The sequence below is a fragment of the Somniosus microcephalus genome, chromosome 26 (genome assembly GCF_052327205.1).
Source record: "Somniosus microcephalus isolate GS21.2 chromosome 26, FLI_Smic_1.0, whole genome shotgun sequence".
NCBI classification, from domain to species: Eukaryota; Metazoa; Chordata; class Chondrichthyes; order Squaliformes; family Somniosidae; genus Somniosus; species Somniosus microcephalus.
In genome coordinates, this window is record NC_141012.1 from 44527324 (window position 1) to 44548314 (window position 20991).

The 20991-nt window shown below is 46.1% G+C and overlaps 1 protein-coding gene across 8 annotated transcripts in view; it reads left to right on the forward strand.

Annotated features, from left to right (window-relative positions):
• Window positions 1–7686: 7686 nt before the first annotated feature.
• siral1 (SIR2 antiphage like 1) overlaps window positions 7687–20991 on the forward strand; it is a 42763-nt gene continuing 29458 nt past the window's right edge. For 2 of the 8 annotated variants that reach the window (XM_085968150.1, XM_085968157.1), the window contains exon 1: window positions 7687–7795. The gene's annotated coding sequence lies outside the window, so the exon portion shown is untranslated. Of the gene's footprint in view, window positions 7796–8180; window positions 8199–12054; window positions 12336–16765; window positions 16914–20991 lie in introns of those variants that run through there. The other 6 variants (XM_085968155.1, XM_085968152.1, XM_085968154.1 and 3 more) reach the window with 6 other exon arrangements.

Consider the following 20991-nt stretch of genomic DNA (forward strand, 5'->3'; position numbering starts at 1 on the left):
CTTGACGCGAGTTCGGACACGGGCTGCAGAGTTTTGGATCAGCTCCAAGTTTATGGTGGGTGGAAGATGGGAGGCCGGTTAGACTGAGAGTGCAAAGGGGACATGGACTGTAAAAAAAATTCATTCTCGGGATGTGGGCGTCGCTGGCAATGCCAGCATTTATTGCCCATCCCTAGTTGCCCTTGCGAAGGTGGTGGTGAGCCACCTTCTTGAACCGCTGCAGTCCGTGTGGCGATGGTACTCCCACAGTGCTGTTCAGGAGGGAGTTCCAGGACTTTGACCCAGCGACGATGAAGGATCGGCGATATACTTCTAAGTCAGGATGGTGTGTGACTTGGAAGGGAACTTGCAGGTGGTGGTGTTCCCATGCACCTGCTGCCCTTGTCCTTCTAGGTGGAAGAGGTCGCGGGTTTGGGAGGAGCTGCCGAAGAAGCCTTGGTGAGTTGTTGCAGTGCATCTTGTAGATGGTACACACTGCAGCCACGGTACGCTGGTGGTGGAGGGAGTGAATGTTTAAGGCGGTGGATGGGGTGTCAATCGAGTGGGCTGCTTTGTCCTGGATGGAGTCGAGCTTCTTGAGTGTTGTTGGAACTGCACTCATCCAGGCAAGTGGAGAGTATTCCATCACACTCCTTACTTGTGCCTTATAGATGGTGGAAAGGCTTTGGGGAGTCAGGAGGTGAGACACTCGCCGCTGAACACCCAGCCTCTGACCTGCTCTTGTAGCCACAGTATTTATGTGGCTGGTCCAGTTAAGTTTCTGGTCAATGGTGGCCCCCAGGATGTTGACGGTGGGGGATTCGGCAATGGTAATGCCGTTGAATGTCAAGGGGCAGTGGTTAGACTCTCACTTGTTGGAGATAATCATTGCCTGGCACTTGTGTGGCGCGAATGTTACCTGCCACTTTTCAGCCCAAGCCTGAATATCGTCCAGGTCTTGTTGCATGCGGGCATAGACTGCTTCATTGTCTGAGGAGTTGTGAATGGCACTGAACACTGTGCAGTCATCAGCGAACATCCCCATTTCTGACCTTATGTTGGAGGGAAGGTCATTGATGAAGCAGCTGAAGATGGTTGGGCCTAGGACACTACCCTGAAGAAGTCCTGCAGCGACGTCCTGGGCCTGAGATAATTGACCTCCAACCACCACAACCATCTTCCTTTGTGCCAGGTATGACTCCAGCCAGTGGAGAGTTTCCCCCCTGATTCCCATTGACTTCAGTTTTACTAGGGCTCCTTGATGCCACACTCGGTCAAATGCTGCCTTGATGTTAAGGGCAGTCTCTCTCACCTCACCTCTGGAATTCAGCTCTTTTGTCCATGTTTGGACCAAGGCTGTAATGAGGTCAGGAGCCGAGCTTGGTATAGCCTATGCTGCAGGTATATCGAATTGTAGTAGAGAAAAGCAAAATTAGCAGCAGTGGTAATTTAGAAATTATTTAAGGGAGGATGTGAGTGCTGCAGGCATAAGTATTATTTTCTATGCGGACACATCCCCCCAGAACATATAGATTTTTGATACCTGATTTGGTACATTCATTACCATTTTAGAGCCGACTACAATTCTGAATGTGAATCTCAGTGGTTTTTCATTTAGTAAAATGTATCTTCACTTCGACCCTACTCTCTATTCTATTTCTAAACCATGGCACTTATACAAGACAGGAATTGCCAAATAAAGTTCATTAATACATTCACGCTTAGGAGCATCCACCTTATCTTAAAAAAAAAGCTGCAATCAATATTGGAAAAAAGAAAGACTTGCATTTAAATAGTGCTTTACACAACCACCAGATGTTGCTAAGCGTCTTACAGCCATTGAAGTACTCACTGTTGTAATTTAGGAAATGTGGCAGCCAATTTGCACACAGCAAGATCCCACAAACAGCAACATGATAATGACCAGATAATCTGATTTTAGTGAGGTTGATTGAAGGATAAATATTGGCCAGAACACCGAGAATAACTCCCCTGCTCTTCTTCGAATAGTGTCGTAGGATCTTTTACGTCCACCTGACAGGGCAGACGGTGGGGGGGGGGGGGGGGGGTTCAGTTTAACTCCCTCAGCACTGCACTGGAGTGTCAGTGTAGATTTTTTGTGTTCAAGTCTCGTGGATGCAGGACTTGAACCCACAACCTTCTGACTCAGAGGCGAGGGTGCTGCCAACTGAGTCACAGCTGACATATGAAGAAAATAAACAACAGTCAGACATGTCACAGAAAGTTTCTTTGGAGGAAAGTACAAAGGTTTTAGAAGCTGTATTTTAGCAAATTATTTTTTTGTTTATAACTTTTTGGGGGGGTAAACACTAGTTTTCTCTTCATTACTACGGTGGCTACACTTCAAAAAAGTACTTCATTGCTGTAAAGCGTTTTGGGACGACCTGAGGTCGTGGAAGGTCATTTCCTCTGAATAAACATACCTGTAACAGGGATTCGCAGAAACCAACAACGCATTAATTTTTTTTTGCCTCAAGTTTGTACATGAAAAATAATTGGGCGATTTGTTAAGGCCATGTCTGACAAACTTAATTGAATTTTTTGAGGAGGTAACAAGGAGGGTAGATGAGGATAGTGCGTTTGATGTAGTGTATATGGACTTTAGCAAGGCTTTTGATAAGGTTCCACATGGCAGACTGGTCACTAAGTTAAAAGCCCATGGGATCCAGGGCAAAGTGTCAAGTTGGATTCAAAACTGGCTCGGAGACAGGAAGCAGAGGGTAATGGTTGATGGGTGTTTCTGTGACTGGAAGGCTGTTTCCAGTGGGGTTCCGCAGGGCTCAGTACTAGATCCCTTGCTTTTTGTGGTATATATCAATGATCTAGACTTGAATATAGGGGGTATGATTAAGAAGTTTGCAGGTGATACTAAAATCGGCTGTGTGCTTGACACTGGAGAAGGAAGCTGTAGACTGCAGGAAGATATCAATAAATTGGTCAGGTGGGCAGAACAGTGGCAAATGGAATTCAATCCGGAAAAGTGTGAGGTAATGCATTTGGGGAGGCTAACAAGGAAAGGGAATACACATTAAATGTTAGGACAATGAGTAGTGTAGAGGAACAAAGGGACCTTAGAGTGCATGTCCACAGATCCCTGAAGGTAGCAGGCCAGGTAGATATGATGGTTAAGAAGGCATACGGAATGTTTGCCTTTATTAGCCGTGGCATAGAATACAAGAGCAGGGGGGTTATGCTTCAACTGTATTAAACACTAGTTAGGCCTCAGCTAGAGCACTGCGTGCAGTTCCGGTCACCACATTACAGGAAAGATGTGATTGCACTAGAGAGGGTACAGAGGAGATTTACAAGGATGTTGCTGGGAGTAGAGAATCTTAGCTATGAGGAAAGACTGGATAGGCTGGGTTTGTTTTCCTTGGAACAGAGGAGGCTGAGGGGAGACCTTATTGAGGTGTATAAAATTATGAGGGGCATAGATAAAGTGGATAGAAAGGACCTATTTACCTTAGCAGAGGGGTCAAAAACCAGGGGGCACAGATTTAAAGTAATTGGTGGAAGGTTTAGAGGGGATTTGAGGGGAAATTTCTTCACCCAAAGGGTTGTGGGGGTCTGGAACTCACTGCCTGAAAGGGTGGTAGAGGCAGGAACCCTAACCACATTTAAAAAGTACTTGGATGTGCACTTGGGATGCTGTAACCTGCAGGGCTACGGACCAAGAGCTGGGAAGTGGGATTAGGCGGGATAGCTCTTTGTTGGCCGGCGCGGACACAATGGGCCGAAATGGCCTCCTTCCGTGCTGTAACTTTCTATGATTCTATGATAGTAATGTCTGGATTAGTTCCATCCTGTGCTCCAACCTATTTGGTTCTGACAGGCCCCCGTCCCGCTTTCTGTATGATCTGATCGGTTGATACTGACAACCTCCAATGACACTGACAAAAGCAGTTTTGTCCTGACAGGCTGGCAGTTGACAGCTGTGCCTTCAAATCCTGTTGATACACATAAGGAATGATAGGAATTTCTGCAAATTGGACATGTCCGGAAGACACAGATGTGATTGAAAGCTCTCTCAGCTATTGTGAGGTAAAAAAATATCCCGTTGAAGCCTAGACTTTTGTGACAAGCTGAGGCCCACTACTGCCAGACTCTGTTCCCGCCGTGCTCCAAAACCCCTTGTTCAGTCCTGCTGGACCCCAAAACTCCCTTTCCCAGTCTTCTCCCCCATTTCTAGGTCCCAGTGCTCAATAACCCTTAGACCGCAATCCTAGTGTTCTCTAATGAAGGAACCAACCCACTGCTTCCAGACTCTGCAACCTCTCTACACCAAGACCCCAAATCCCAACTTCCCTCTCCCAATGATCTCAGAACCCAAGCCCCATGTTAAAGACGCTATATAAATACAAGTTGTTGTTGTATAAAGTATGTTCCTACAACTTCCTTCTCCGGTGCTCCTGGAACACCTGTTGCAGTGCTTCCAGACCCTGGAGCCACTCTCACAATATTGTTAAACCTGGAAACCCCATCCTAGTACTTCTAGATGCTGGGCCTACATCCAGTGCTCCCAGATCCCAGGGCTGCCTCCCCTGATAGTGCTGAGAAGTCAATGTCCTTGGTAATATAACTTGCCATAAAATTTCTGTTCTTATAGAACTGATTCTCCATGAGCAAGACCACAGAAGAACTGCTTTCATATGTAATGTAGACATGATCCCTCCCCTTAAACTCTGTTCCTCTGGCTCTAGCCTCAGTTGCATCTCCCTGCTCCCTTTGCCCCATCATTGTAGTGGTCGTGCTTTCAGCCACCTAGACTGACGTTATGTGAAGAGAAAAAGATTGGTGAAGTCAAGCGTAGGTCCCTTACAGTCAGAATCAGGGAAATTTATAATGGGAAACAAGGAAATGGCAGACCAACTAAATACATACTTTGGTTCTGTCTTCACAAAGGAGGACACAAATAACCTCCCAGAGATGCCGGGGAACATAGGGTCTGATGAAAGAGAGGAACTGAAAGAAATCAGTATTTGTAGGAAAATGGTGTTAGGAAAATTGATGGGACTGAAGGCCGATAAATCCCCAGGGCCTGATGGTCTACATCCCAGGGTACTTAAGGAAGTGGCACTAGAGATAGTAGATGCATTACTGGTCATCTTCCAGAGCTCGATAGACTCTGGAACGGTACCCATGGATTGGAGGGTAGCTAATGTTACCCCACTATTCAAAAAAGGTGGTAGAGAAAAAGCGGGGAATTATAGACCGGTAAGCCTGACATCGGCAGTGGGGAAAATGCTAGAGTCTATTATAAAAGATGTAATAGCAGAGCACTTGGAAAGCAGTGACAGGATCGGACAAAGTCAACATGGATTTACAAAAGGTAAATCATGCTTGACTAATCTACTGGAATTTTCTGAGGATGTAACTGGTAAAATAGATAAGGGAGAACCAGTGGATGTGGTGTATTTGGACTTTCAGAAGGCTTTCGATAAGGTCCCACATAAGAGATTAGCGTGTAAAATTAAGGCACATGGGATTGGGGGCAAGGTATTGACTTGGATAGAGAACTGGTTGGCAGACAGAAATCAAAGAGTTGGAATAAACGGGTCGTTTTCCGAGTGGCAGGCAGTGACTAGTGGGGTACCACAAGGATCGGTCCTAGGACCCCAGCTGTTCACAATATATATTAATGATCTGGACGAGGGAATTGGATGTAATATCTCCAAATTTGCAGACGACACAAAGCTGGGTGGGAGGGTAAGCTGCGAGGAGGATGTTGTGAAACTCCAGTACGATTTGGGCAGGTTGGGTGATTGGGCAGAAACATGGCAAATGCACTATAATGTGGATAAATGTGAGGTTATCCACTTTGGTGGCAAAAACAGGAAGGCAGATTATTATTTGAATGGCAATAGATTGGGAGAAGGGGAAGTGCAAAGAGACCTGGGTGTCCTTGTGCACCAGTCGCTGAAGGTAAGCATGCAGGTGCAGCAGGTGGTTAAGAAGGCAAATGGTATGTTGGCCTTTGTAGCAAGAGGGTTCGAGTACAGGAACAAGGATGTCTTGCTACAGTTGTACAGGGCCTTGGTGAGACCGCACCTTGTGTATTGTGTGCAGTTTTGGTCACCTTACCTGAGGAAGGACATTCTTGCCATGGAGGGAGTGCAGCGAAGATTCACCAGGCTGATACCTGGGATGGCAGGAATGACGTATGAGGAGAGATTGTGTCGATTGGGCTTATACTCACTGGAGTTTAGAAGATTGAGAGGGGATCTCATCGAAACCTATAAAATTCTGTCAGGTCTGGACAGACTAGATGCAGGAAGGATGTTTCTGATGGCCGGGGAGTCCAGAACCAGGGGTCATAGTCTAAGGATAAGGGGTAAGCCATTTAGGACTGAAATGAGGAGGAATTTCTTCACCCAGAGAGTGGTGAACCTGTGGAATTTTCTGCCACAGAGGGCGGTGGAGGCTAGTTCATTTAATATATTCAAGAAAGAGTTGGATATATTTCTTGAGGCGAAAGGGATCAAGGGATATGGGGAAAAGGCAGGGACAGGGTACTGAATTTGGATGATCAGCCGTGATCTCATTAAATGGCAGAGCAGGCTCGAAGGTCCGAATGGCCTACTCCTGCTCCTATCTTCTATGTTTCTAGAATTTCCTCCTGAAAATCCTTCGCTGCTCCCCCTTTCTTTTAAGACCCCCCCCGCACTTAGATACCATCTCATTGACAAAGGTTTTGGTCACCTCTCTTAATATTTCCTTCTTTGACTTGGCATCCATTTTGACTTGGCATCCATGTTGCCTTATGCCTCTGAGGAATGCCTTGAGACATTTTTCTATGATAAAGCCGCTACAAGTTGTTGCTGTATAAAGCTTGATTCAGAAATAAGGATCAGTTGCAGGTGTATCTTGCAGTTGTGATGTTCTAGTTTTATAGATGCAGAGAACATTTCCAGTTTAGGCAGCTGAGATTGAGATGCCTCCCTGTACCTAAGTGACAGTTGAATAGCTAATGCAAAAACAAAATACTGCGGATGCTGGAAATCTGAAAGATAAACAGAAAATGCTAGAAATAGTCAGCAGGTCAGGCAGCATCTGTGGAGAAAGAAAGAGAGTTAACATTTCAGGTTAACGTGGCTCAGTTGGCGGCACTCTTGCCTCCAGAATCAGAAGGTTGTGGGTTCAAGTCCCATGCCAGGGATTTAAGCATAAAAATCTAAGCTGACACTTCAGTGCCATACTGAGGGAGCACCGCACTGTTGGAAGTGCTGTCTTTTGGATGGGACGTTAAACCTGTCTGTCCCCTCAGGTGGATGTAAAAGATCCAATGGCACTATTTCGAAGCAGAGCAGGGGGAGTTCTCCCCGGTGTCCTGGCCAATATTTATCCCTCAATCAACATCACAAAAACAGATTATCTGGTCATTGTCACATTGCTGTTTGTGGGAGCTTGCTGTGCGCATATGTTTCCCTCGATTGCAACAGTGACTATTCAAAAATAACACTTCATTGGCTGTAAAGCGCTTTGGGGACATCCAGTGGTCGTGAAAGACGCTATATAAATGCAACTCTTTCTTTCTCCTCTGATGCTGCTGAGTATTTTCAGCATCTTTTCTGTTTTTGCTAATTTCCAGTAGAAGAAAAATAAAGCAACGCAGGCAAAACAAAACACCTCTGAAGGTTTTTTGTTGTTCAAAGTATTGTGAGCTGAGAGCTTGTGGCTGGCTTAGATTTTGAGTTGTGCGTTTGCGGCGCTCCGTCCTTTCCGGCCCGGCCCCCGTGCGGAGCTGTTGGTGCCGGAGGAGCAAAACCAGAGGAGGCGGAGAGAGAGAAAGAGAAAGGTAACCGGGGGAGAGAGCGAGAGCGAGGGGTAACCGGGGGAGAGAGAGAGAGGGAAAGGTAACCGGGGGAGAGAGAGAGAGGGGGAAAGGTAACGGGGGGGAGAGAGAGAGAGAGAAAGGTAACCGGGGGAGAGAGAGAAAGAGAGGGGGAGGGAGAGAGGGGGGGGGGAAGGTAACCGGGGGGGAGGGAGAGAGGGGGGGGGGGAAGGTAACCGGGGGGGAGAGAGAGAGAAAGAGAAAGGTAACCGGGGGAGAGAGAGAAAGAGAAAGGTAACCGGGGGAGAGAGAGAAAGAGAAAGTTAACCGGGGGAGAGAGAGAAAGAGAAAGGTAACCGGGGGAGAAAGAGAAAGGTAACCGGGGGAGAAAGAGAAAGGTAACCGGGGGAGAGAGAGAAAGAGAAAGGTAACCGGGGGAGAGAGAGAAAGGGAAAGGTAACCGGGGGAGAGAGAGAAAGGGAAAGGTAACCGGGGGAGAGAGAGAAAGGGAAAGGTAACCGGGGGAGAGAGAGAAAGGGAAAGGTAACCGGGGGAGAGAGAGAAAGGGAAAGGTAACCGGGGGAGAGAGAGAAAGGGAAAGGTAACCGGGGGAGAGAGAGAAAGGGAAAGGTAACCGGGGGAGAGAGAGAAAGGGAAAGGTAACCGGGGGAGAGAGAGAAAGGGAAAGGTAACCGGGGGAGAGAGAGAAAGGGAAAGGTAACCGGGGGAGAGAGAGAAAGGGAAAGGTAACCGGGGGAGAGAGAGAAAGGGAAAGGTAACCGGGGGAGAGAGAGAAAGGGAAAGGTAACCGGGGGAGAGAGAGAAAGGGAAAGGTAACCGGGGGAGAGAGAGAAAGGGAAAGGTAACCGGGGGAGAGAGAGAAAGGGAAAGGTAACCGGGGGAGAGAGAGAAAGGGAAAGGTAACCGGGGGAGAGAGAGAAAGGGAAAGGTAACCGGGGGAGAGAGAGAAAGGGAAAGGTAACCGGGGGAGAGAGAGAAAGGGAAAGGTAACCGGGGGAGAGAGAGAAAGGGAAAGGTAACCGGGGGAGAGAGAGAAAGGGAAAGGTAACCGGGGGAGAGAGAGAAAGGGAAAGGTAACCGGGGGAGAGAGAGAAAGGGAAAGGTAACCGGGGGAGAGAGAGAAAGGGAAAGGTAACCGGGGGAGAGAGAGAAAGGGAAAGGTAACCGGGGGAGAGAGAGAAAGGGAAAGGTAACCGGGGGAGAGAGAGAAAGGGAAAGGTAACCGGGGGAGAGAGAGAAAGGGAAAGGTAACCGGGGGAGAGAGAGAAAGGGAAAGGTAACCGGGGGAGAGAGAGAAAGGGAAAGGTAACCGGGGGAGAGAGAGAAAGGGAAAGGTAACCGGGGGAGAGAGAGAAAGGGAAAGGTAACCGGGGGAGAGAGAGAAAGGGAAAGGTAACCGGGGGAGAGAGGGAAAGGTAACCGGGGGAGAGAGAGAAAGGTAACCGGGGGAGAGAGAGAAAGGTAACCGGGGAGGAGAGAGAGAAAGGTAACCGGGGAGGAGAGAGAGAAAGGTAACCGGGGGAGAGAGAGAAAGGTAACCGGGGGAGAGAGAGAAAGGTAACCGGGGGAGAGAGAGAAAGGTAACCGGGGGAGAGAGAGAAAGGTAACCGGGGGAGAGAGAGAAAGGTAACCGGGGAGAGAGAGAGAAAAGGTAACCGGGGGAGAGAGAGAGAGAGAGAGAAAGGTAACCGGGGGAGAGAGAGAGAGAGAAAGGTAACCGGGGGGGGAGAGAGAGGGGGAGAGAGAGAGAGGGAGGGGGAGGGAGAGAGAGAGAGAGGGAGGGAGGAGGGGGAGGGGGAGAGAGAGGGAGGGGGAGAGAGAGAGGGAGGGAGAGAGGGAGGGAGGGGGGGGAGAGGGAGGGAGGGGGAGAGAGAGAGAGAGAGAGAGAGTGTAACCGGGGGGAGAGGGAGGGAGAGAGAGAGAGGTAACCGGGGGAGAGAGAGAGAGGTAACCGGGGGAGAGAGAGAGAGGTAACCGGGGGAGAGAGAGAGAGGTAACCGGGGGGGGAGAGAGAGAGAGAGAGGTAACCGGGGGGGGAGAGAGAGAGGTAACCGGGAGAGAGAGAGAGAGGTAACCGGGGGGGGGGGGGGGGAGAGAGAGAGAGAGAGAGAGATATAGATATAGACAGATAGATAGATAACCGGGGGAGAGAGAGAGAGGTACTGGGGGGGAGGGGAGGTCCCGGCCCTGGGGGGGGGGGAGTGTGTGAGGGGAGGGCCCGGCCCAGGGAGTGACGGGACGGCCCGGGGGAAGAGTGTGTGGGGAGAAGGGCTATGGGGACATTGGAGGGAAGGGGAGGTGGGTTCAGGAGAGTAAAGTGGGAGTGTCAGCACATAAGAAAGACTTACATTCCTGTAGCGCCTTTCATCTTAGGATGTCCAACAGCGCTTTACAGCCAGCGTAGTACTTTTTTTGAAGTGTAATCACTGTTGTAATGTAGGAAATGCAGCAGCCAATTTGCCCACAGCAAGCTCCCACAAACAGCAATGTGATAATCTGTTTTTAATTAAGTTGTTTAAGGGGATAAATATTGGTCACGACACTGGGGTGAACTCCCCCGCTCTTCTTTGAACTAGTGCCATGGGACCTTTTACGTCCACCTGAGGGGGCAGACGGGGCCTCGGTTTAACATCTCATCCGAAAGACGGCACCTCCGACAGTGCAGCACTCCCTCAGCACTGCACCAGGAGTGTCAGCCTAGATTTTTGTGTTCAAGTGCATGGCGTTGGACTTAAACCCACAACCCTCTGACTCCAAGGCGAGGGTGTTACCCTCTGAGTCACGGCTGACATGGGGGTGTCAGGAGAGTGGAGTGGGCGTGGGGAGAGTTGGGGTGGTCCCTTTGCTAGACTTAGAGGAGATGTTTCCACTTGTGGGCAGTCCAAAACTAGGGGCGATCAATATAAGATAGTCATTAATAAATCCAATAAGGAATTCAGGAGAAAATCTTTACATAGAGTGGTGAGAATGTGGAACTTGCTGCCACAGGGAGTATTTTGAGGTGAATAGTGTGGATGCATTTAGGAGGGCAGTACATGCAGGAGAAAGAAATAGGATATCTTGATGGGGTGAGGACGCTCATGTGGAGCGCGGACACTGGCCTAGACCTATTGGTCCAAATGGCCTGTTTCTGTGTTGTAAAAGTTCAATAAAGTGTCGGCCTGGATTATTTTGAGTGGGATTTGAAGCCACAGTCCCCTGGCTCAGAGGCAAGAATGCTGACACATACGGTGAAATGTTGGCCAAATGGGAGATAATGTACTTGGAAAGAGAGGGAATTGTACTGTCATGAGGGGAACAAAAGCCTTGAGCTTTGTTATATGTTAAAACATCATGGCAGTTTTGTTAACTGCAAAATGAATTAATTGCTTGAACTGTTGAATTGTTGCATATTGTCTTGTGAATTGCATTTACGTGGCCTGAAAATCAGTATAGTGAATTCTCTTGGTCCTCTTGCAATGCTAAAATTAATGAATTGTGTACTTTGTTCTGTGAAGATGCAGTACCAGCCATTTAGTTTCTATGCAGTTTGTATAGTTGACAACTGTAGTGCAGTACAAAGTTAAAATATTAAGCCATAATAAAATGACAAAGGATTTCCATTATTCCATTTGAAATTGGTTGTGTTAATTCATTCTTCATTTTAAAAAAAATACAAGGTCCCAGATTCGATTCCTGATCTGTGCTGGGTCAGCGGATTTCAGCCAGGGTGGCAATTGGGAGGGGGCATTTGCTTTGGGTCCACTATCCTGGCTTTGGCAGGATGGCAACAAGACACAAAGCAAATTATGTGGCTAACCAGGTGTGGAGTAAATAAGAGGAAATGTAGGAAGTGAAGCGAGTAATATACAAGCCTAGAGAAGGATAAATGGGCTTGGAGGCAGGGAGAGTGCAAGCGTAAACAGATTTTAAAATAATAAATAAATTCACAGGCTCTTTCCTAGTTTCCCTGCCTGCCCGGTAGTAGTTACATTGTGGAGTTGGTGCTTGGTGCTCTCAGTGTCTGTTACTGTCTGGTGTGTGGGAAATCAGGTCCTCATCTGTTGTGTCTACAGTGCAAAAATAGACCCAAGAAAATTGTTATCACAATGCACCAGAGGTCACAGCTGTTCCATAACTGCTTGTCCTATCACAGATGTAAATGTGATCTGCTTCCGTGGGAAAAGCCTAAGAACTAATTTCTTCTTTGGAACAGCAAATATAAGGCCCTGTAGCACTTAGAATTTTTTTTAACCTTGTCCAGGAAATCTTTTCCACTACAGGTGTCCAGCTGATAGCGGACCATGATTCTCTCTTTCTGCCGGTTGCACTCCGTAATATAAAAGACTTGGATGTTCTGGCAAAATGCAGCAATGGGAGCTGGGTTCCTCTGCGTGATAGAGCGACCCAGAGTGCAGATGAACAGGTCGGGATCCACGAGGTCGTTTGTCACAGAATATCGGATCATTTACGCTATGGAGTGCATTCAGTAGAGGAGAAATTGCCCATCGATCGCCAGCTGGATGTCTAGAGCAAAAGCACCTAAAGAGCGACTGTTTGCTTAGTGAGTACGAGTTGTAACGATGGTAACTCCCTCATTCTGACTATCATGGGCATTCTCTCATTATCTCAGTGAGTTCTAGATATGACGTTGCTAGAGTTTTAGTTTAATAATGTTATGGTGCTTCTCTAATTGAGATTGAGCGTGGGTTTGGCTCTTATATTTTAATTTTTTTTAAACAATGCTTTCAACTGATTACTCGTGCCCTTTTTAGTACCATCCTATAACTCCGCTTCACATATAGACATTAAATGTTGGTCACTAAGCGTTCAGTCTGATGAAGGGTATGCACGGAAACGGTGTCGTTTTAGTTCTTTAGAAGTGCTGACTGACCTATGTAGCTCCAGCATTTTCTGGGTTTTTCTAATGTTAAGGAACTTGTGCCATTCATGTTCTCAGGACATCCCAAAGTGCTTTACAGCCATTGTATTACTTTTGAAATGTAATCAAAGTGTAATATAGGCAAACGTGGCAGCCAATTTGCCCACAGCTAGGCCTGACAAACAGAAGTGAGACAGATGACTAGGTCTGTTTGAGGAACAACTGGAGAATTCACTTGTTGCATAGTGCCACGGGATCTATCACTTTCATCACCGCAGGCTGACGGGACCTTGGTTTAATGGCACCTTCATAAGTGCAACATTCCAGCTGCTGCACTGAAGCATCCACTTAGATTATGTGTTCCAAGTCTTTGGAGTGGAGCTTGAACCCACGACTTTCTGATTCGGGCAAGAGCGCTACCACTGAGCCAATGTTGCTCATAGCCTGGACAGAAAAAGTACTTCATTATTAGCAATTTAGGAATTTGGAACTTGGAGTACAAAAGCCAGGAAGTGAGGCCTATATAAAACACTAGTTCGGCCTCAGCTGGAGTATTGGGTCCAATTCTGGGCACCACACTTTAGGAAGGACGTGACGGCTTTGGAGAGGGTGCAGAAGAGAGTGGTTCCAGGGATGAGGGAATATGCTTACGTGGATAGACTAGAGAAGCTGGGGTTGTGCTCCTTGGAGCAGAGAAGGCCGAGAGGAGATTTGATAGATGTTTAAAATCAGGAAGGGTTTAGATAGAGTAAATAAAGAAAAACTGTTTGCAATGGCTGTAGGGTTGATAACGCGAGGGCACAGATTTAAATTGATTGGCAAAAGAACCAGAGGTGACCTGAGGAAAAACTTTTTAACGCAATGAGTGGTTATGATTTGGAATGCGCTGCCTGATAGGGCGGTGGATACAGATTCAATAGTAGCCTTCAAAAGGGAATAGGATAAATACTTACAGGAGAAAAATTGCAAGGCTATGGTGAAAGAGCTGGGTAATGGGACCACCTGGATTTCTTGCATTTATATAGCGCCATTCACTACCTCGGGAGTAGGCCATTCAGCCCCTTGAGCCTGTTCCGCCATTTACTTAGATTGTGGCTAATCTGTATCTTGGCTCCATCTACCTGCCCTGGTTCTGTAATACACTTGCATAACAAAACTCCGTTTCTTGACATTTTCAATTGCCCCAGCCTCAGTAGCTTCTTGGGGAAGGAAGAGTTTTCCAGATTTCCACTACTCTCAGTGAAGAATTGATTCCTGACATCACCCCTGAACTGCCTTGCTCTAATTTTAAGGTTGTGCCACCTTGTTACGGACTTCCACCACCTCCCCCCACCCCGGGGAAATAGTTTATCTACCCTATCAAATCCTTTTAATCATCTTAATTACCAAACTTAGATCACCCCTTCATTTTCTATACTCAAGGGAGTACAAGCCTAGTCTGTGCGACCTGTCCTCATAATTTAACCCTTTTAGCACTGTACAGTTCTGGTGAATCGGCACTGCCCCCCCTCCAGGGCCAGTATATCGCTCCTGAGGTGCGGGGCCCAGAACTGGACACAGTGTCCAGATGGAGTCTAACCAGAGCTTTATATAACTAACAGAACTTCTACCCCTTTGTATTCCAACCCTCTGGAGATAAATGATTTTTTGTATCTGTCCACTAGCTTTTAGTGATTTCTGTACATGGACCCCTAAATCTCACTGCTCCTCCACAGTTCCTAACTTCTCACCATTTAGAAAATACTCGGATCTATCTTTCTTGGGTCCAAAGTAGATGACCTTGCACTTCCCCTCGGTAAATGCCATCTCCCACCCTTTTGCCCACTCACTTAATCTATCATTTTTCCCATTGCAACTTTCAGCTCCCATCTACACTATTTACTTAGCCACCTAACTTAGTGTCACCAGCAAACTTGGATATATGGTTCTTTATTCCTTAGTCTATCATGTATAAATTATAATGAATAGCTGAGGCCTCAGTACAGATCCTTGGGGGGGGACACCATTGGTCACATCCTGCCAATTGGAGTACATGCCTCCTACCTCTTAACCAGTTCCCTATCCATGTTAGCAGGTGATGGGCCTTCAATAACCACAAAACTAGAAGTTACAGACTTAAACAAGTTGGCTTTTAATCACTAAGATCAGAGCTAACATCTCAACACGCCGACTGGTTCACAGGAATGAGTCATACAGATCCTGGGATCTTTATGTAAGAGGTCAGGGGCGGTGCCAAGAGCCAAGACCTGGAACCTCCCAGGTTAGTCGGAAAGAGGAAGTGAAACTATACACAGTGGGGGAGGGTAATATACATGAGTGCAAAACGAATACAGGATCAAGACAAACAGATTTCATTACAGCAGGTTACTTCCAATTCTATGCGCTGTCATTTTTGTTGTCTCGTGTGGAACCTTATCGAATGCCTTCTGGAAGTCCATATAAATAACATCCATAGACATTCCCTTTGGAACGTTCCAAAACACTTTACAGCAAATGAAGTACTTTTGAAGTGTAGTCTCTGTTGTAATGTAGGAAATGCTGCAGCCAATGTGCGCACAGCAAGCTCCCACAAACAGCAATGTGATAATGACCAGATAACCTTTTTAGTGATGCTGGCTGGGGATAAATATCGGGCCAGGACACCGGGGAGAACTCCCCTGCTCGTCTTCAAAATAGCGCCATGGGATTGTTTACGCTCACCTGAGAGGGCAGACAGAGCCTTGGTTTAAAGTTTCATCCAAAAGATGGCACCTCCGACAGTGCAGCACTCCCTCAGTACTGCACTGGAGTGTCAGTTTAGACTGAGCCACAGCTGACGAGTGCTTTTAGTTCCAGCTGGTAACCTGTGTAGTATTTTTACATGTGGTGTTTATCTGCTTAATCTTGCTGGCTGTTAACTTTGTATTGTTATGCCCATTTAATGTGATTACATTTGTTAGCTAAAGAAAAATTGATAAGAACCAGAAGGACTTTCTAAAGAATTGTAGAATTATTTATACGCACTCAAAATGGTACTTTATTGGAAAGTGCAGCCATAACTGGAAATCAGCAGTTGGCTCATATTGATTTTGTTTCCGTACTTTTTACTGTCAATTTAATTTTTTCTATATTATGTTGATGTGCTCAGACTGCAGGCAGATAGAATAGCCGGAAGCTACCTGTTTGTTCATTGCATTTCCTGGTTAACTGTAGAACAATGGCCTCAGTTGATTTTCAAGAGATTAAGATTGCAGAGTCTGATTGCTTATGCAAAGTAATGTTGCTGTTTGCCTGACCACATACATTTTATTACACATTGTTGGATACGGTACGACAGTGTTTATCACAGCATGGGAAGTTGACATCATTGCGAGTGAATTATGTCAGTCCACCTCATGACTGTGATTTACACTGTCCTCCTTGGTCTGGTCAAGTGCTCTAGAGAGGCTAGTTTACCAAATTCTGGTGAGTTTGGTGGGGGGTGTGGGGGAGAGAGAATACTCTGGCCTATAATTTAATTATATTTGGACAACTTTAGACAAAGGGAGGCTCTTCTACTAATACTTGGCTGCTGTCCTAGACTAGGAAAAAAACTGGTGTCCTTTGGAGCGAAGACACTGAAATTGGTTTCTCCCTCCCCAATCTGGTGCTACTCCAATGCATCTTCTATCTGAAATAGTTATACATAGATACATAGAAGATAGGAGCAGGAGTAGGCCATTCGGCCCTTCGTGCCTGCTCCGCCATTCAATGAGATCATGGCTGATCCTTTAATTCAGTATCCCGTCCCCGCCTTCTCTCCGTAACCCTTAACCCCTTTTGCCCGTAGAAATATATCTAATTCCCTCTTAAATATATTTAATGAGCTGGCGTACACTGCCCTCTGTGGCAATGAGTTCCACAGGTTCACCACTCTCTGAGTGAAGAAATTCCCCCTCATCTCTGTCCTAAATGGTTTAGCCCTTATCCTTAAATTATGTCCTCTAGTTCTGTTCTCACCCGCCAAGGGAAACATTCCTTCTGCATCCAGTCTGTCTAGACCTGTCAGAATTTTATACACTTCTATGAGGTCCCCTCTCAATCTTCTAAACTCCAGTGTGTACATCCCTAAACTACATAGTCTCTCCTCATAGGTCATTCCCGCCATTCCTGGTATCAGCCTGGTGAATCGCCGCTGCAACCCCCTCCATGGCAAGAACATCCTTCCTCAGATGAGGCGACCAAAACTGTACACAGTACTCGAGGTGTGGTCTCACCAGTGCCCTGTACAGCTGCAGCAAGGTATCCCTGTTCCTGTATTCTAACCCTTTTGCTATGAAGGCCAGCATACCGTTTGCCTTCTTGACCGCCTGTTGCACCTGCATGCTCGCCTTCAGTGACTGGTGTACAAGAACACCCAGGTCTCTCTGTACTTCCCCCTCTCCCAATCTATTGCCATTTAAATAATAATTTGCCCTCCCGTTCCTGCACCCAAGGTGGATAACTTCGCACTTGTCCACATTATAGTGCATCTGCCATTTATCCGCCCAATCGCCCAGTCTGTCCAAATCGCTCTGGAGCTTCCTGGTCTCTTCCTCTGAGCCCACCCCCCCTCCTAGTTTAGTGTCGTCTGCAAATTTGGAAATGCTGCATCCGACTCCCTGATCCAGGTCATTAATGTAAATTGTGAACAGCTGGGGGCCCAGGACAGATCCCTGTGGTACCCCACTTGTTACTGCCTGCCATTCAGAAAATGAGCCGTTTATTCCAGCTCTCTGTTTTCTATCTGACAGCCAGTTCCCTATCCACGCCAATACTTTCCCCTTTATCCCATGAGCCTCAATTTTCCATGCTAATCTTTTATGTGGGACCTTATCGAAGGCCTTTTGGAAGTCCAGGTACACCACATCTACTGGCTCTCCCCCATCTATTCTACCAGTTACTCCCTCAAAAAATTCCAATAGATTAGTCAAGCACGATTTACCCTTTGTAAATCCATGTTGACTCTGTCCTATCCTGTCCCCATTTGCTAAGTGCTCCGCTATTTCATCCTTAATGATGGACTCCAGCATTTTGCCCACAACTGATGTAAGGCTTACAGGTCTGTAATTACCTGCTTTTTCCCTACCCCCCTTTTTGAATAGTGGGGTAACGTTAGCTACCCTCCAATCCATGGGCACTGTTCCCGAGTCTAATGAATTCTGAAAAATCATCCTTAGTGCATCCGCTATCTCTAGGGCCACCTCCTTCAGTACCCTAGGATGCATGTTATCAGGCCCTGGGGATTTGTCCACCTTCAATCCCTTTAGCTTCCTTAACACCATATCCTTAGAGATATTGATTTGCGTCAGTTCCTCCTTTGCCAATGTCCCTATTTTTCCCGATATCCCAGGGAGGTTTTTTGTGTCTTCCTTCGTAAAGACTGACCCAAAGTATGCATTTAGTTGATCTGCCATTTCCTTATTTCCCATTATATATTCCCCCGTATCTGACTGCAATGGACCAACTTTGGTTTTCACCAGTCTTTTCCTTTTGATATACTTATAAAAGCTTTTGGAGTTAGTTTTTATATTTTCCGCCAGCTTGTTTTCGTAAGCTATTTTGCCCCTCTTGATTATGCCCTTTGCCCTCCTTTGCTCTATCTTAAACTGTTCCCAATCTTCCGCTCTGGCGCTTTTTTTGGCTATTTTATACGCCCTATCTTTGGATTTTATGCTGTCTCTAATTTCCCCTGTTATCCACGGTTGAGTCACCTTTTTAGATTTCCTTTTATGCCAGATTGGTATAAACAATTTTTGCAATTTTGTCATTCTATCTTTAAATGTTTGCCATTGTTTATCTACCTCCAGTCCTCCCAGGAACGTTGTCCAATCAGACCTACTCAGTTCCCGTCTGATGGCATCATAATTCCCCTTGTTTAAATTCAGGACCTTAGTCTCTGAGTCAATTTCTTCGCTCTCCATTTCGAGTGAGAAATCGATCATGTTATGATCGCTCTGACCCAAGGGTCCCCGTACAACAAGATTACTGATTAGTCCCTTCTCATTGCACAGTACCCAGTCCAATATAGCCTGTTCCCGAGTTGGTTCCTCGACATATTGATCCAGATAACCATCCCTTAAACACTCAAGGAATTCCTCCTCCTCATTATTTTTACTGATTAGGCTAGTCCAATCTATATGTAAGTTAAAGTCACCTATGATGACAGCTGTGCTCTTATTGCACGCTTCTCTAATTTCCCTCGTGATGCCCTCCCTAACCTCTATTTTACTATTTGGAGGCCTATATACCACTCCTATTAATGTTTTTCGCCCCTCGCTATTTCTTAGCTCCACCCATATAGATTCTGTATTAACTGAGTTAATATCCTTCCTTTCAATTGCATTTATCCCCTTTTTTACTAGCAATGCTACCCCTCCTCCCTTTCTTTTTTGTCGATCCTTCCTAAATACTGAATACCCCTGTATGTTAAGCTCCCAGCCCTGCTCACCCTGCAACCATGTTTCCGTAATCCCAATTAGATCATAATTATTAACCTCTATTTCCACAGCTAATTCATCTACCTTGTTCCTGATGCTTCTCGCATTAAGGTATAAAACCCTCAGGCTTTTTTTATGCTCACATTTTTTATGAATTAGTTTGGCCCTTTGTTTTTTGTTCCTCACCCTTTTACCATTTATTTCTGTCTGCCTTTCACTTTCCTCTATTTCACTACATAGGTTTCTAGCCCCCTGCCATACTAGTTTAAATGCTCCCGAACTGCTTTATCAAAAATTACCCCGAGAACATCAGTTCCATCTCTGCACAGGTGTAGACCGTCCCTTTTGTATAGGTCACACCTACCACAAAACTGGTTCCAATGCCTCAAAAATTTAAAACCCTCCCTCTTACACCACTGCTCAAGCCACGTATTTAGCCTAACTATCCTGTTCTCTGTACTCTTACTAGCACGTGGCACTGGTAGTAATCCAGAGATTACTACCTTCGAGGTCCTACTTTTTAGCTTGGCTCCTAACTCCCTAAATTCTACTTGTAGGACCTCTTCCCTTTTTTTAGCTACGTCGTATTTACAGCACAGAAACGGGCCATTTGGCCCAACATGTCCATGTCAGTGTTTATGCTCCACACGAGCTTCCTCTCACCCCAGCAACATACCCTTCTATAACTTTCTCCATCATGTGCTTATCTAGCTTCCCCTTGGGTGCATCTGTGCTATTTGCCTCAACCACTTCCTGTGGTAGCGAGTTCCACATTCTCACCACTCTCTGGGTAAAGAAGTATCTCCTGAATTCTCTATTGGATTTGTTAGTGACTGTCTTATATTTATGGCCCCTCGTTCTGGTCTTGCCCGCAAGTGGAAACACCTTCTCTACATCTACCCTATCAAACCCTTTCCTAATCTTGAAGACCTCTATCTGAGGTTGCCCCTCAGTCTTAAAACAGAACATTTTGGAAACACTCAGCAGGTTTTGGTTTTTGCCCCTCAGTCTTTTTTCGAGAGAAAAAAGCCCCAGCCTGTTCAATCTTTCCTGATAGGTATAACCTCTCAGTTCTAGTATCATTCTAGTAAATATTTTTGTACCTTCTCCAGCGCCTCTATATCCTTTTTATAACATGGAGACCAGAACTGTTCACAGTATTCCAAGTGTGGTCTAACTAAGGTTCTATACAAGTTTAACATAACTTCTCTGCTTTTCAATACTATCCCTTTAGAAATTAACCCCAGTGCTTTGTTTGCTTTGTAATGGCCTTATTAACCTGTATTGCTACTTTTAGTGACCTGTATACCTGTACCCCCAGACCCCTCTGTTCCTCTATCCCATTTGGACACTGATTTTCCAAGATGTATGTGCCCTCCTTATTCTTCCTACCAAAATGTATTCCCTTTATCAGATTTAAGTTAATTTGCCAATTACACACCCAGTCTGCAAGTTTATTCATGTCTCCCTGTATTTTGTTGCAATCCTCCTCTCTTAGCCCTCCAATTTAGTGTCGTCGGCAAATGTTGAAATTGTACTTGTGATTCCCAAGTTCAAATCGTTTATGTGAATGGTGAACAACAGCGGTCCCAGCACCGATCCCTGTGGAACACCACTTCCCACCTGTTGCCAATCTGAGTACAGGAAACTTCGCGATATCCGGCACCGACGGGACCGGCGTGATGCCGATCTATGAAAACTTCCGGACAGACCAGCGCTAATGTTGAAGGATACGGAGGTTTTCATCTCCGTATCTGACAACAAACACTGTTGCTTAGCAACAGCTTGTAAACAGTTGGCCCGTACCTTGGAAGCGTCTCTGTAGCTTAGCAGCAGCTTCAGAGAGACTTTCCAGAGACTGACTGTTTAAAAAAATGCTAGGAGAAGAGAAAGAAAAAACC